General features: G+C 40.5%; 1 protein-coding gene across 1 annotated transcript in view; it reads right to left on the reverse strand.

Moving 5' to 3' along the window:
- Positions 1 to 13,201, reverse strand: part of Kcnh5 (potassium voltage-gated channel subfamily H member 5) — a 273,990-nt gene that overhangs the window by 34,768 nt on the left and 226,021 nt on the right. The window lies entirely within an intron of this gene.

A 13,201-nucleotide genomic window follows, 5' to 3' on the forward strand; every position in this document is an offset into this window, starting at 1 on the left:
ATGTCTCCATGGTGACTCAGGGCTAGGCAAGGGCAAGGTTGGGGCACTCCCACTGAGAGGGGAGGCAGGATTCTGGGGAGGACCACTCAGAGCTAAACTCCTCGCTGGCGACATTCTCTAATTCATGAGATGCTCTTTTAAAATGACAGTCTCCTCTCCCTGTGTTTTTTTTTTAATTAATAACCCCATGGAATCTTTTTCATTAAAAATGAATTTTACCTTTACTCTGAAATGTCAAACATGCATAGAAAGAGTAACTTTTCCTTGCAGGGAATATTTTTTATGAAGATGTTAGTTTACCTTTTCTTTGGCAAATTTTAGCAGTAGAATGAACTTGTTAAAGCAATATTTCTTTTTCTTTTTTTTAATCATACCAGTAGCATCTGTTTTATGCTCTTTTATAAGCAGATGAATGGAAACAAATGATATTTTAAAAACACAGGTCCTTCATATACACTGCATAATTAAGAAATAGTGAAATTTAAAATGTTATGAAAGCAAGTGGCTGCTATTTTACTTCTAAAAGTGTAGACTGGGGCTAAGTATGTGGCTTGAAGTTTGAGCACTGCAAGACTTAGAATAAATAATAAAAACAAATAAATATGCAATTCAAATCTTATGCGAGACCAGAAATGAAAAGGAGAAGTTAACATTTAATCTATAAAATATACCAGAAATGTTAAGCATATATTGGCAAAGCATTTTCCCAGTGGGTTTTACTACTGTCTCCCACTAAGAGAAGCACACTAATGCAGTTCTGGCTTCTATAGCCATAGAGGCAAGGGAACAAAGACAATCAGTATTTCAACCAAATATCAGAGGTGTCACATAACCAGTTAAGGATGAGTTTAGAACTTACAGCTCATCCGGTGACCTAATCTTTTGGTCAAGCTAAAGTTAGTTGATGCTAACGTTAGTACCAGGAGCAAAACAAAGCAAGAGCCTGTCCATGAGTCAACACTGGGGCACTGCGCTTCATGAGTCAAACAAGCCAAGACCGAAACTTGTCTGTCCCTAAGTCATTTCACCCATATTCCCCAATTGGATTAAGAATTTAGTACTGACAGAAGCTCTGCTGCGTGTGTGGGGCTTTGCACATGGTGGCCGACGCTGCTTGCATTAACAGAAGGAAACATTCTTTGTGGCACCTCAAAACTCTGACGCCTCTGTGACTCTCGGTGACCTCATCGCCACACACAAAAATCCTGTGAGAAGAGAAAAGGTTACTCCTTTTATTCTTTGTGTAATCAAGGTTGCTTTATTTGTGAATTTGAAAGGAAGTCCTGGTCCACCTCTCCTGTTCACAGGGGTTTACATGGGAAGGAGCCATCTGATGAGAGGCTTCCATTTTTCCTTGCAAACAAACAACTAAAGATTCTCTCCAAATTACAAGTCCAATACCAGGGAGAGAAAGGATTCAGGCGCCTCCTAAGAATCCCAAATACTGTGATGCTCTTTTACTACTTTAGAACTTTCAGACAATTAACATACCGTTTCAGACAATTGCTCATACCGTTCTCAGGTCAAGTATATATCCTTTGTTTGTTTCTAATTTTCAAATGATTCTCTTTTTTCCCAAAATGTAATAACTGCATGTTCTTATTAAAGATACATTCACAATCCCCTTTGTATTTTTACAGAATTAACAAAAACAAAGGTCTTAGGTTTTGTCCACAATAGCACCACAAAGAAGAAAAACTGAAGAAAAGAAGAGGTAGCAGGAAGATCAAACAAAAGAGCAGGAGAGGAGGATGACAAGGAATCTGAGCGGGGCATTACAATTCATTTTCCTTTTGTTCTGTTACCTTCCTCTCAATACTTGCTCTCTATGGGTATGAAATGCAACCATCAGAGAGACAAGTGCCCCATATTGCATCAGATGAATGAACCCCGGAACATTGTTATTCATTTTTAACAATGATGTCACTTGAGTGCAGAGAGGAGTAGGATGCAGAGGGTAAGGGGGATGCCAGTGTGAGAACTCTGCAGTGGGCTTCTGGAGAGAGAGCATTGTTCAGTAGATCACTTGACCCTTAGAAGCAGTATGCAGAAGATACTGAGCACAGGTAGTGGATGCTTGTGTCGGAGTTTAAAGAAAGGAAAGGCCATGTCCAACTGGACATGAGAGGAGAGGAGTGAGACCAGAGTTGAGTCCTGGGGAGGAGGAGGAGTCAGAGCCAGGATAAATCAGTATAAATGATGCATATTTCCGTGGTTTTTCCCTCTAACATATTCATTTTCCTATGCTTCATTACTGCTTCTAGCTTCCATGGAATTGGTTCAAATTTTAAAGACAAAAAAGCAAGACTAATCAAACAAGCAAACAAATAAACTATTCCTCTAAAGAAATGTACCAGAATGAATAGATTAGAGAAACCCTTTGCAAAACTATCAAATCCACACTTACGACTCTGGTTCCAGATCAAGCATGCATTATGGGAGATATCTGGAAACACTCTGGACAATAGAAGAAAGATGACAAGCTCCTTGAAGGCACATTCTTTTGTTCCATCCCCACCCCCAATAGTCTGCACAGATTTCAGTATCAAGCCATTCTATTGGGTGACCTAGATGTGGAGTGTTGATACAAACAAGCTCTTAGTCAGTCTCCACTGATAGAGTCCTTAATGTACCAGGCTGGATCCCCTCTCACTTCCTACTGGCACAGACCCTCTGCTCTGTGGTAGCACACTCCACACAACTGAATGGACCTCTCAAAAGATTCTGGTGTCTGAACTCCAAATACCAATGATGCTATTCTTTTGCTCAAGATGGGCCATAGAGCTTTGGGCCACAGGGAACTGACTTTCAGAGGATCCGTAATGCATAATAACTATTCAATATACCTGAGTGGTGATTCCATTTGCACCCATTCCCACAGTAACCACAAAGACACTAGTGAGAAGAAAGCACGTTCTGGTCAGGGTCCAATGTCTTCCATTCCCAGTGTGTGCTGAACTTAGGGAAATTGGCTCCTATGCATATAATTAGCAGCTGATTTTTTTTTTTTTTTTTTTTTTTTACTCCGAAGTTCCCAATTCAAACTGAGTATTCCCTTAGGGGCTATGCCTCTGCTGAACTCTTGCAGACACCATCACTCTCCAGAGGGTGAAACTGTATGGAACAGAAGAAACTCAAGTGAAAGCAAACGTCAACTTTTAAAAGTGCCCAGAAAATTGACTGTAACAGGGTGTAGAAGGAAGACACGGAAAATGAATGACTTTCTCCACAAGAAATTACTGTGACTTTCTTGGGTCATCTAAGTGTCTCCGGCTATTTAGCAGAACTGCTTGATTTGATACCTTTGGGGAAAGGTTGTTATGGTAGAATGCCAAAACCTCCAAAATACACCTCCCAGGTGGGAGGAAAAGGGCGTGCTATGAACCTGGATGCTATTTTTGCCCAGAGTAGTCAGCTATTAGAAATTCATTCTAACCACAGTGAAGCTTTCTGTTTCCTCGCTTGTAAAATGTATGTTTTAAACACCGCAGTGGTCTATAAACAGGCATATATTATATAATATTATATTATAAATATAATATAGTATTTATATTACCCTTCATTGATTGCAATCTGCTTGAACTTACTACAAACATTTGAAAACCTTCCTCTGAAAATACATGTCTGGAGGAGCCTTTATGGCCACCCTCAGAAGCAGCATGGAAGCTTTCAAGTTCATGTATGTTGAACTACGTTTGCTCAGATGCCTCTGAGGAGAGAACCAAATGGGTCCGTTGAGTCTGTTTACAAAGCAAAGGAAATAAGTTCCTATAATGTCAAACCATGGGATGGAATATAGATATTGTGTGGAGGTTAAGGGGTAAAGAGCAAAGAATCCACAAATGAACTACGCCTTAAAATATATTAAAATGTTCACCCCTAAAGAAAGATTCAAGCTCAAGATGGTGTGTTTACTTATATTGTATGATACACTCACACAGAGAGTACTCATTGGCTTTCTTGTTGTTGTTCCAGAAATGACATGGAAAAATAAACCGATGTTCCAATGAGGGAAAGTATATGTATTCCAAAGCAAATCAATCCTTAAAGGCACCAAGGAAGAAGAAAACTACTATTGCAGCCTTAGAGTTCATACAAACCTCATGTTTTCATTCATAAGAACTGCTTCCTTTTAAGGAAAGATGATCTGACAAGCAATAATTCTATCAGGGACCCACTCGTTGGTGTTAATTGGTTGGAATTAAGAAATGGAAGCAACTTTAGATATGGAAAATATGGTAAATTACTGAGTCCATCCCTTCCTCTGGAATTTGAGAAACTTAGTCCTTAAATAACTGCTCTGGAGGCATATTGAAGAGTGAAAGATCTGTCAACCTTTGTCCTGGCCACTACATGTGAAAAAGTCTTCATTCTGTCTGCAAGCAGACTGACAGAGGGCTCTAAATAGAAGCAGCTTAAAGACTCAAAAGACTCCATAATTAGGTCTCTGCTTCATCCAAATGCACATGACAGACTTCTAGAATTGCTGAAGTTGCCTCTGTTGAAATGAGAGCCAACTTGAAGGTAGAAAATCTAGGCACCAGCAGGCCTGTCCCGGCTCACATCTTACAAGACTGATTTCAAGTACAAGTGGGGTAAACTGGGAGGCCTAGGCTTCATTATCCCAAAGGTGACTGTTATCATAGATTGTGTCCTAGCAGTAGAAGTATACTCTGCTCAGATTCCTGTGTTGCGAAGGTTACTGAAAAGCAACTGGGAGTCAACTTCTCTCTTCCGAGAGCCTCCTATGCCAAATCCCCAGAGGCAAGCACTGCTTCGCAATCCCAGCTGGGTACCAGAGACCCTAATTCACTAATGATGAAGCTGCTTTCACCCTCCCAAAAGCACCAGGCCAGCAGGACTATGCAGAATCTGCAGGCACAGTCCATTAGAAGGAGCAGCTGGAAGTTAACGCTAATTGTGATTTAACACCAATTAGTAGTGGTCATTCTCATCATTCTATTTCATACCGCTCTTTGCCAGGGTTGGCCAGGGTGTTGTGTGCATTTGTGCTTTTAGAGTCCAGTCATCATTCTCATCGTTGAAGTAAAGACGGCTCGGGAGAACGGCAGACTCATATTTCATGCATGTACTTATGGATTCCAAGATACAGAAGATGCTATTCTGATCTTTTGGCAATAGGGGAAATAGGAGTTCAATGTTTGGCTGGAAGATCACAATATAGACAGGAAAACAAATTGCCATTATCAACTCTATGAGACAAATAGACATAGTTGCCATTTAATACAATAGCCTAGACTTTTATGGAAAATACAATATCTTTTGTTCCAGTGTTTTAGTGATCTTTTCCCATCAGCTAAAAATCAGCAGGTCTGTAGGGTAGAGGACCTGTCACATGTTGTTTAGTTGTCATACCATGAGCTTGGGAAGGGGAAAGAGAGGACTGCAGCTGGAAATCCCATTGTTCCATCTTATGCCATTTCCCCAAAGAGGTTGACATGTGTTTCTGCAATCCACATAGTACACAAGCTATGTAGGCCAAGCAAGTAGTTCAGGGGTGGATGGTAGCCAGTTCTAGCATGGCATCACTCACAAGACTGCCAAAATACAACCCACAGAAGCAAAGACTCACCATGATAAGTATGCACTGTGAGAAGAAAAGCAGCTACTGAATCCCAAGCTTAGACTGTTGCTGTCACACAGCTAAACCACTGTTTCATCCTTTGGGTAAAACAAAATGTGGGGCTGGTGGGCACTTTGCTTCCCCCATGAACCTGCCAGCTAACTTCCAGTAAACTAGATTCAAGAACAGTAGCACCCTGTGTGGTGAACATCTGGCTTTATGGGCAACAGGGATTCCATAAGAACCGCTCCATCTGTCTCACTGCTTTACAAAGTCTTACCAGATGATTCTTTGGGGACATTTCTCTATCTTTTCATGGGAATCCTTCTGTTGTGATTAACTTTTTCCTTCATCTCTTCCTTCTCCTCCTCCTCCTGTTCTTTCTCTCTTTTCTTCCTGGTGGAAATAGGGTGTGGTTGTGTAGCATGGACTAGCCCTGACCTCACAATTCTCCTTTCTTTTCTTAAAGTGATTATAGGGTTTATTACTAAGTTATAACATGTTTCTTAGGAAAACTATCTAAGAAAAGGAGAAAGCTGAAAGATCTTAAGCGAGGCAATTAACCTCTGAGCCATCTCTCCACAGTTCTCCTTTCCTGGCCTCTTAATTGCTAGAATTCCAAGCATGCTCTGCCAGGCACCCAGCATGTAAATTAATCTTGGCTATCACCTTGCTTGGATTAAGGGATGCCTGCCTAAGCACTTCTTAGAGTTTGACTTTTAGTAGAGTTCTGTATGTCTGTGAGAGTATTTCCAAAGATGATTGTCATGTGGCTGAAGTTTGAAAAGCCTTCCGTGAATGTGCTTAGCCCTGTCTAATAGGCTGGGGAGTGGAGGAGGGAAAAAGTAAAAAATGAAGACCTATCCATTGTGTACAAGCTTCATCCCATTAAGCAAGTGCATCTGCTGCTGCTGTCCCTGCCTGGAACCTCAAACCCCATCTCCGCAGCCTGTGAACTCTTCAATACATCAGCTACCCTGCAGGGTGCTTTTAGGCCATTAGTCTCAAATTGGGACTGTGCCATCGGTCTCCCTTGTTCTGGCACTTCCAGGTTTTTGGACAGAGCAGATACTGGGTTCTCTGTTTATCTAACATGAAGATGGCCAGTCTCCACTCATGTAAGCCTATTTAATACCTCCACCCTTTACAATTTAAGCATCTATTCTGTTAGTTGGGTTCCTCTGCAGAACCTTGGTCAATGGGTCTTCATCAACCACTGCATGACCAGGCACAGCTCAGAAGTTATGAAAACCATCCAAATCTAGAGTGATTTGGTTTCACTCTGCTGTAAGTGATAGCTTCAATTACTTTTCCATGTTGAACTTAAAAGTAAAAAAAGCCTGGGTGAGTATGGATCAATTATTGACACCTTCTGAAATAAATGCATACATCAAAACCATAACTTCTGGTATGTCTTAAGCTTTAGATAAGGCTTCTATGAAGTAAAGTGACATAAGTCATAATAGTGTCAAGGGTGATTAGCAAGTTTATAAAAAGTGATATCAGAACATCTCCTTGCTCACTCCTCCCATGCAGCGCAGTGTCTGAAAGGCCATGTGAGCCTGTAGTGAAAAGAGTTCCCTAGAGGAATGGCCCTTACCCTTAGTTCTCTAATGCTAGCCTCTGTGAAATAAGTTTCCATAGTTTAATCCACTGATGAGTTTTATGCTGTAGCAGTCAAATATTGAAACATATGTGAGACATATGTGACATATGCAAACATGAGCGTTAAATTAACATTGACACAAGATTCTAAATTAGCTCTGAATGGAGTGTTATAGAGTACATACAGTACAGAGAAGCCTGGACTCACAATTACTCTCAGGAATGCACGGAAGGTGTTGCTTTGATTATACAATTGAAAGACAGTTGTTAGTTGGCATCATTTTCTCTCAGTGTCCAGTAGATTCCACTTTGCAACAATTATAGAAGGATTAGACATAGTTTCTCTAGTACCGCATATTTTAAAATTTTGATAATATACAACAAAATCAGTAAAGCCACAGACTTAAAAAACATGGCCATTGGCCTTGAGCTAGTGCTGTGGTTCTCAACCTGTGGGTCTTGACCCCTTTGGGGGTTGTTTATCAGATATCATACATATCATATACTTATATCACACTTCATCACAGTAGCAAAATTATGGTTAGGTAGTAGCAATAAAATAATTTTATGGTTGGGTGTCACCACAACATAAGGAACTGTATTAAAGGGTCACAACATTAGAGGGGTTGAGAACCATTGATCTAGATCTATAAAGAAGCTTGTATCTGTAAATATAATCCCCACAAGGAAGTAAAACAGGAAGCCTCCATTTGGAATATGTTTTTTTTTGGTATCCACTAACATTAGTTAATGTGAGTTAGTTTCCTTCTTATCAAAATTTAGTTCACAATATTTTCCTTTGAGTATTTTGGAGTTGGCTGGATGATAATCTTTGTTCTCAGCCCCAACAAAAAAAGCCATTCTTACACAACTCCATCCATCTGCTTTGCTGCCACCAACTAAGCAAATTTCATGGCTTTTCAGTCCTACAGAAACATAGATCTCTCTACTTCTCATTATTTTTTTTAGTACTTGTGATGCTCATCTTTGGCAATAAATTTGTCTGTATTTTCATAACTTTTAATGTAAAGGTTAATAAATAATGTCTCATACCCAATAGGAACTTCTCATACTTCTTATTCTAAATGATGGGGTAACCAGAGCAGCATCTACGGTACTGACATGATAACAAAGAGAAGAACATGGTACAACATTGCTGGTGACAAGATATTTTTTCATATGCTATGGCACTTCTTAAATGATGTTAACGTGAAAGGCACACACTTCTGCTAATATGCCATTATTTGAAATACAGGTGTCAGATGTCAACATCCACCATCTGTGTTGGATCATGCACAGGTTGAAACCCTACTCGTAGACGCTGATCACATCATACAGCTTGTTCTGTGTGTTTGCTTGCTTGCTTGCTTGGGGGTTTCTGTTCACTGTTTCTGAAGCACGGTGTGCAACGCATTGAAATCCATGTCTGAATCACATGTGAGCTCGTGCTGTGAGTTTTTCTTCTTATTTAAAGCAGAACACAATCAAGCATCAAATTTTATAACCATATTCAAAAGGCTTTTTAAAAAATATCTTTAGTCTATCCTGGAAATGACTGCGCAAACAAAACCAGAGCACGGGCAATATGGATGAACATGGTAATGTGGAAGGGGAAAGGATCCACAGGATTCCCCCTTTACTGCAAGACTTTTAATCTGCATCCAGTGGAAGTACTGACAACACAGGATTCAAAGAACTTAGAATCCTGTGGAAGCTTTGACACTCACTTGCTAAGGAAACTTGAGTCAATCACTTCATTTTCTTAGTCTGTTTTTTCCATCTATAATGAAATAAATTAAAATAGGTAACTCACAAAGATCTCGGCTTATTCTCTATAATCATTTCTTTGAAATGAAATCCTTAACCCTATGGGGCTGTCACCTTCTAGACTCCCCCTGACGCCTCTCCTGAGACAAACTGGTCCTCGTCCCCCTGGTGTTCTTTTAAACCTGTGTGCATTCTGGCATAGCACTTTCCTGAATCTGTGATGATCTCTAGTCTGTGGGCTCCTGGGCAGCAGACACTGGGCCTCTCCCTCAGAGACCCCATCACCATTAGGAGGAACTGTACTGGATACTGATGTAGCCAACCAATGCTTTCCATGCCACCCTCCAACAAAGCAACTCCTCAGCCTCTGTACAGAAAATAGCAAATAAAACCTCTCACTCTTCTTATTTAAGTAGCTACTCTGGAGGGAAATATGTTCCTGCTATCTTGAAGGTGAAGAAAATATTCAGAAATAATTCCCGATCTCAGCCATGCTTAATGTAGCCGTAAGTGCTAATGTAACATTTATTTTAAGCTCCAAGGAAATGAAATTCTCTTGACAGCCTCATGTACAAATATACCTACCAATTTTTAAATGGCTCATTTTCTTATACTCATAAAGTTTAATGTCTATGGGCTTCATCATTTTTTTAATAGAAAAGGGTTCCAATAAAATGACCAATGTATCTGCAGATCTGGGGGACTCTGAGAATACAGATTTGATATTAATCGTTATAAATGGTGCTTCATTGTTGGCCCTCAAGATGATCCTTAGTTTGGATGACTGACTAGAAGTCACAAGATAGCACAGAGTTACAGTCGATATCATGACCTACTGAAGCCTGAGCACACAAGGCAAGCCTAGCAATGCGAGTTGTGTGTGGGAGAGTCCGGGCAAGCTAGGCCAGAGGACCCAGCCTTGGGCAAGCTAGGCCAGAGGACCCAGCCTCCGCTCTAACTCCTCCAGCAAGAGCTGTGGAAGTGGATGTGAGACGTTGTTAGCCATGTAAGTCACCAGGGATTCAGTGTCTGGGAAACTCATGTAGGCATTTTCTGACTGGCCTATACCAAAATTCCACAAAATAAAATAATCACACTGTTTACATTAATCACATTATTTGACTAAACAGTTTAGGCACAGAAAGGGACCATTAATCAGATTATAGGCATCTTCTGAAATCTAAGCCTCTAGTTTATCTATTTAAGCAACTCTGTCAAGGGACAGCCATGATTTCTACTGGATTCTATCTGCCTCTGTGTAAATGATTAATACTACTGAATAACCGCTAGAGAGGATGATCAGAAATACAATTAACTTAAGAGTCCAGTGGGAATCTTCTGGAATCTATCGCCCACATGGAGCATAACAATTATCTCCTTTGACTCAGACCCGCAGGTGGTTCTGAATTCAATACACACTCATTCTCCCACCATCTCCAGAAATAGCATCTTGAATAATAAACTCAGCAAACATTTCAACCCTGCTGCTCTCTGATGCCATGTCTGAACTCAATAAACCACAAAGGTGGGTTCTCATCACAGAAAACACAACCAAGGCCTTTTGAATAACTCTGTTTAGTTCCTGAGTTCTACACCAGAGGCTGAATCTCATGCTGTTTACTGAAGCCCGGGGGCCCTTCTCAGGACAGCTGCTTTAAGTACGTAAAATAAAATAATGATAACCAAAACCGTGCTTTGGAATATCTTAAACATACACGACAAATTTTGAAAATATCTGTGTAATATCTATGCTTTAGGAAGAAATATTGTGTGAGTAGCCTACCAATATCTGATTGGATTTAAGGTCTACTCTATGAGATGGAACTTATCCCCAAACAAGTAAAATGGAGATCTTTTGGTAGCAAAATTTACAGGTTACCAGTAAAAGAATCTCAGGCTTCTAACACTGTGATGCCAAGGTTCATTAATTTATTCCATTTAGGTCACAGCCTCTTAGGCTGAAAGTAAACAACCAGCTTTGCTTTTTTGGATTGTTTCATTGGTTTATGCAGAAATTTTAGAAGCAACTGAGTGAATTTGTTTTATTACTATTTTTATAATCTGCTACAGTAATTTGATTTTATACACACACAATCTATATACATATGTATGTATATATGTATATATGTATGTATATGTACACACAATCTATATACATATGTATGATTATATGTATACATATGTATATGTATATTATGTATATGTATATAGATCATGTATATAATTAAATTACTTTAGTAAATAATAAAAATTACTAATATATGTATACACACACATATATGTGTATGTGCATGTGTGTGTGCGTGTGTGTGTGTGTGTGTGTGTGTACATATGTGTAAATGTTTACCAAGAAAACCAGCCTAACATTCAGTCAAGCAGTTTGCAGTCTGAGTGAGAAGCAGAAGCTTTGCCCATCAGTGTGACTTCGCCATTTTTGAGAGTAACTGCCAGTTTCTTCCTTTTCCTGAGTGTTCTCTGCCTGCCTCCATAGACTCTCTTATTTGTATGGTCCTTCCTGTTTTATGATGGCCCTCTGGCTGGGTCACAAATAAGGGAGATGTGGTTTCTGTTAAAGGTAGACAGATTTATATTTGCATAGCTACTGTTTCGATCTAAATTCTAGTCTTCTGCAGCTAGCAGCTGGCACAGAGCCCAGGCGCAGTCATCAGTCTGGTGATGGTGATAGAGACAAGGCCGTGTGTGCTTATTAGTCCACGTACACCAGTGCCCTTTTATGAAAAGAAAGGCTCTCCCTCATTCCCTCTCCTACCATGAAGATACCATGAGAAGGCAACCACATGCAAAGTTCAGAGATACTTTCACCAAAGAACCCAGGCTTCCTAACTGCCAGACTGAGAAATTCTTGTTTAATCCAGTCAGTCTTTGGAATTCTATATCTCATTCTAAGAACCTCTACCTTCCCATGGACAATATGATAATTATTTTTACCCTATTTGTCTTGCTGGTATTTTTTTTTCAGTATTTATTTTTTGTTGGATATTTTATTTATTTACATTTCAAATATTATCCCCTTTCCTGGTTTCCCCTCCAGAAATCCCCATCCCATCCCCCGAATCCCTACTTCTATGAGGGTGCTCCCCCACCCACCCACCCACTCCTGCTTTCCCACTCTGGCATTCCCCTACACTGGGGCAGCGGGCCTTCACAGGACCAAGGGCCTCTCCTCTCATGATGCCCGTTAAGGCCATCCTCTGCTACATATACAGCTGGACCCATGGATCCCTCCACATGTACTCTTTGGTTGGTGGTTTAATTCCTGGGAGCTCTGGGGTGGGGGTCTGGTTGGTTGATATGGTTTTTCTTCCTATGGGGTTGCAAACCCCTTCAGCTCCTTCAGTCCTTTATCTAACTCCTCCATCAGAGACCCTATGCTCAGTCCAATGATTGGCTGCAAGTATCCCCCTCTGTATTTGTCAGGCTCTGGCAAAACCTCTCAGGGAATAGTTACATCAGGCTCCTGTCATTAAGCACTTCTTGGCCTCCTCAATAGTAACCGGGTTGGTGACCGTATGTGTGATGAATCCTCAGGTGGGGAAGTCTCTGGATGGCCTTTCCTTCAGTCTCTGCTCCACACTTTGTCTCCATATTTCCTCCCATGACTATTTTGTTCCTCCTTCTAAGAAGGACTGAAGCATCCATACTTTGGTCTTCCTTCTTCTTGAGCTTCATGTGGTCTGTGAATTGTATCATGAGTATTCTGAGCTTTGGAGCTAATATCTAATTATCAGTGAGGGCATACCATGTGAGTTCTTTTGTGACTGGGTTACCTCATTCAGGATGATACCTTCTAGTTCCATCCACTTGCCTAAGAGTCTCCTGAAGTCATTGTTCTTAATAGCTGAGTAGTACTCCGTTGTATAAATGTACCACATTTTCTTTATCCATTCCTCTGNTGAAGAACATCTGGGTTCTTTCCAGTTTCTGGCTATTATAAATAAGGCTGCTATTAACATAGTGGAGCATGTGTCCTTGTTATATGTTGGAGCATCTTCTGGGTATATGCCCAGGAGTGGTATAGCTAGGTTCTCAGGTAGTACTATGTCCAATTATCTGAGGAACCACCAGACTGACTTCCAGAGTGGTTGTACCAGCTTGCAATCCCACCAACAATGGAGTAGTGTTCCTCTTTCTCCATATCCTCGCCAGCATATGCTGTCACCTGAGTTTTTTATCTTAGCCGTTCTGACTAGTGTGAGGTAGAACCCCAAGGTTGTTTTGATTTGC

The sequence above is a fragment of the Mus pahari genome, chromosome 7 (assembly GCF_900095145.1).
Source record: "Mus pahari chromosome 7, PAHARI_EIJ_v1.1, whole genome shotgun sequence".
NCBI lineage: Eukaryota > Metazoa > Chordata > Mammalia > Rodentia > Muridae > Mus > Mus pahari.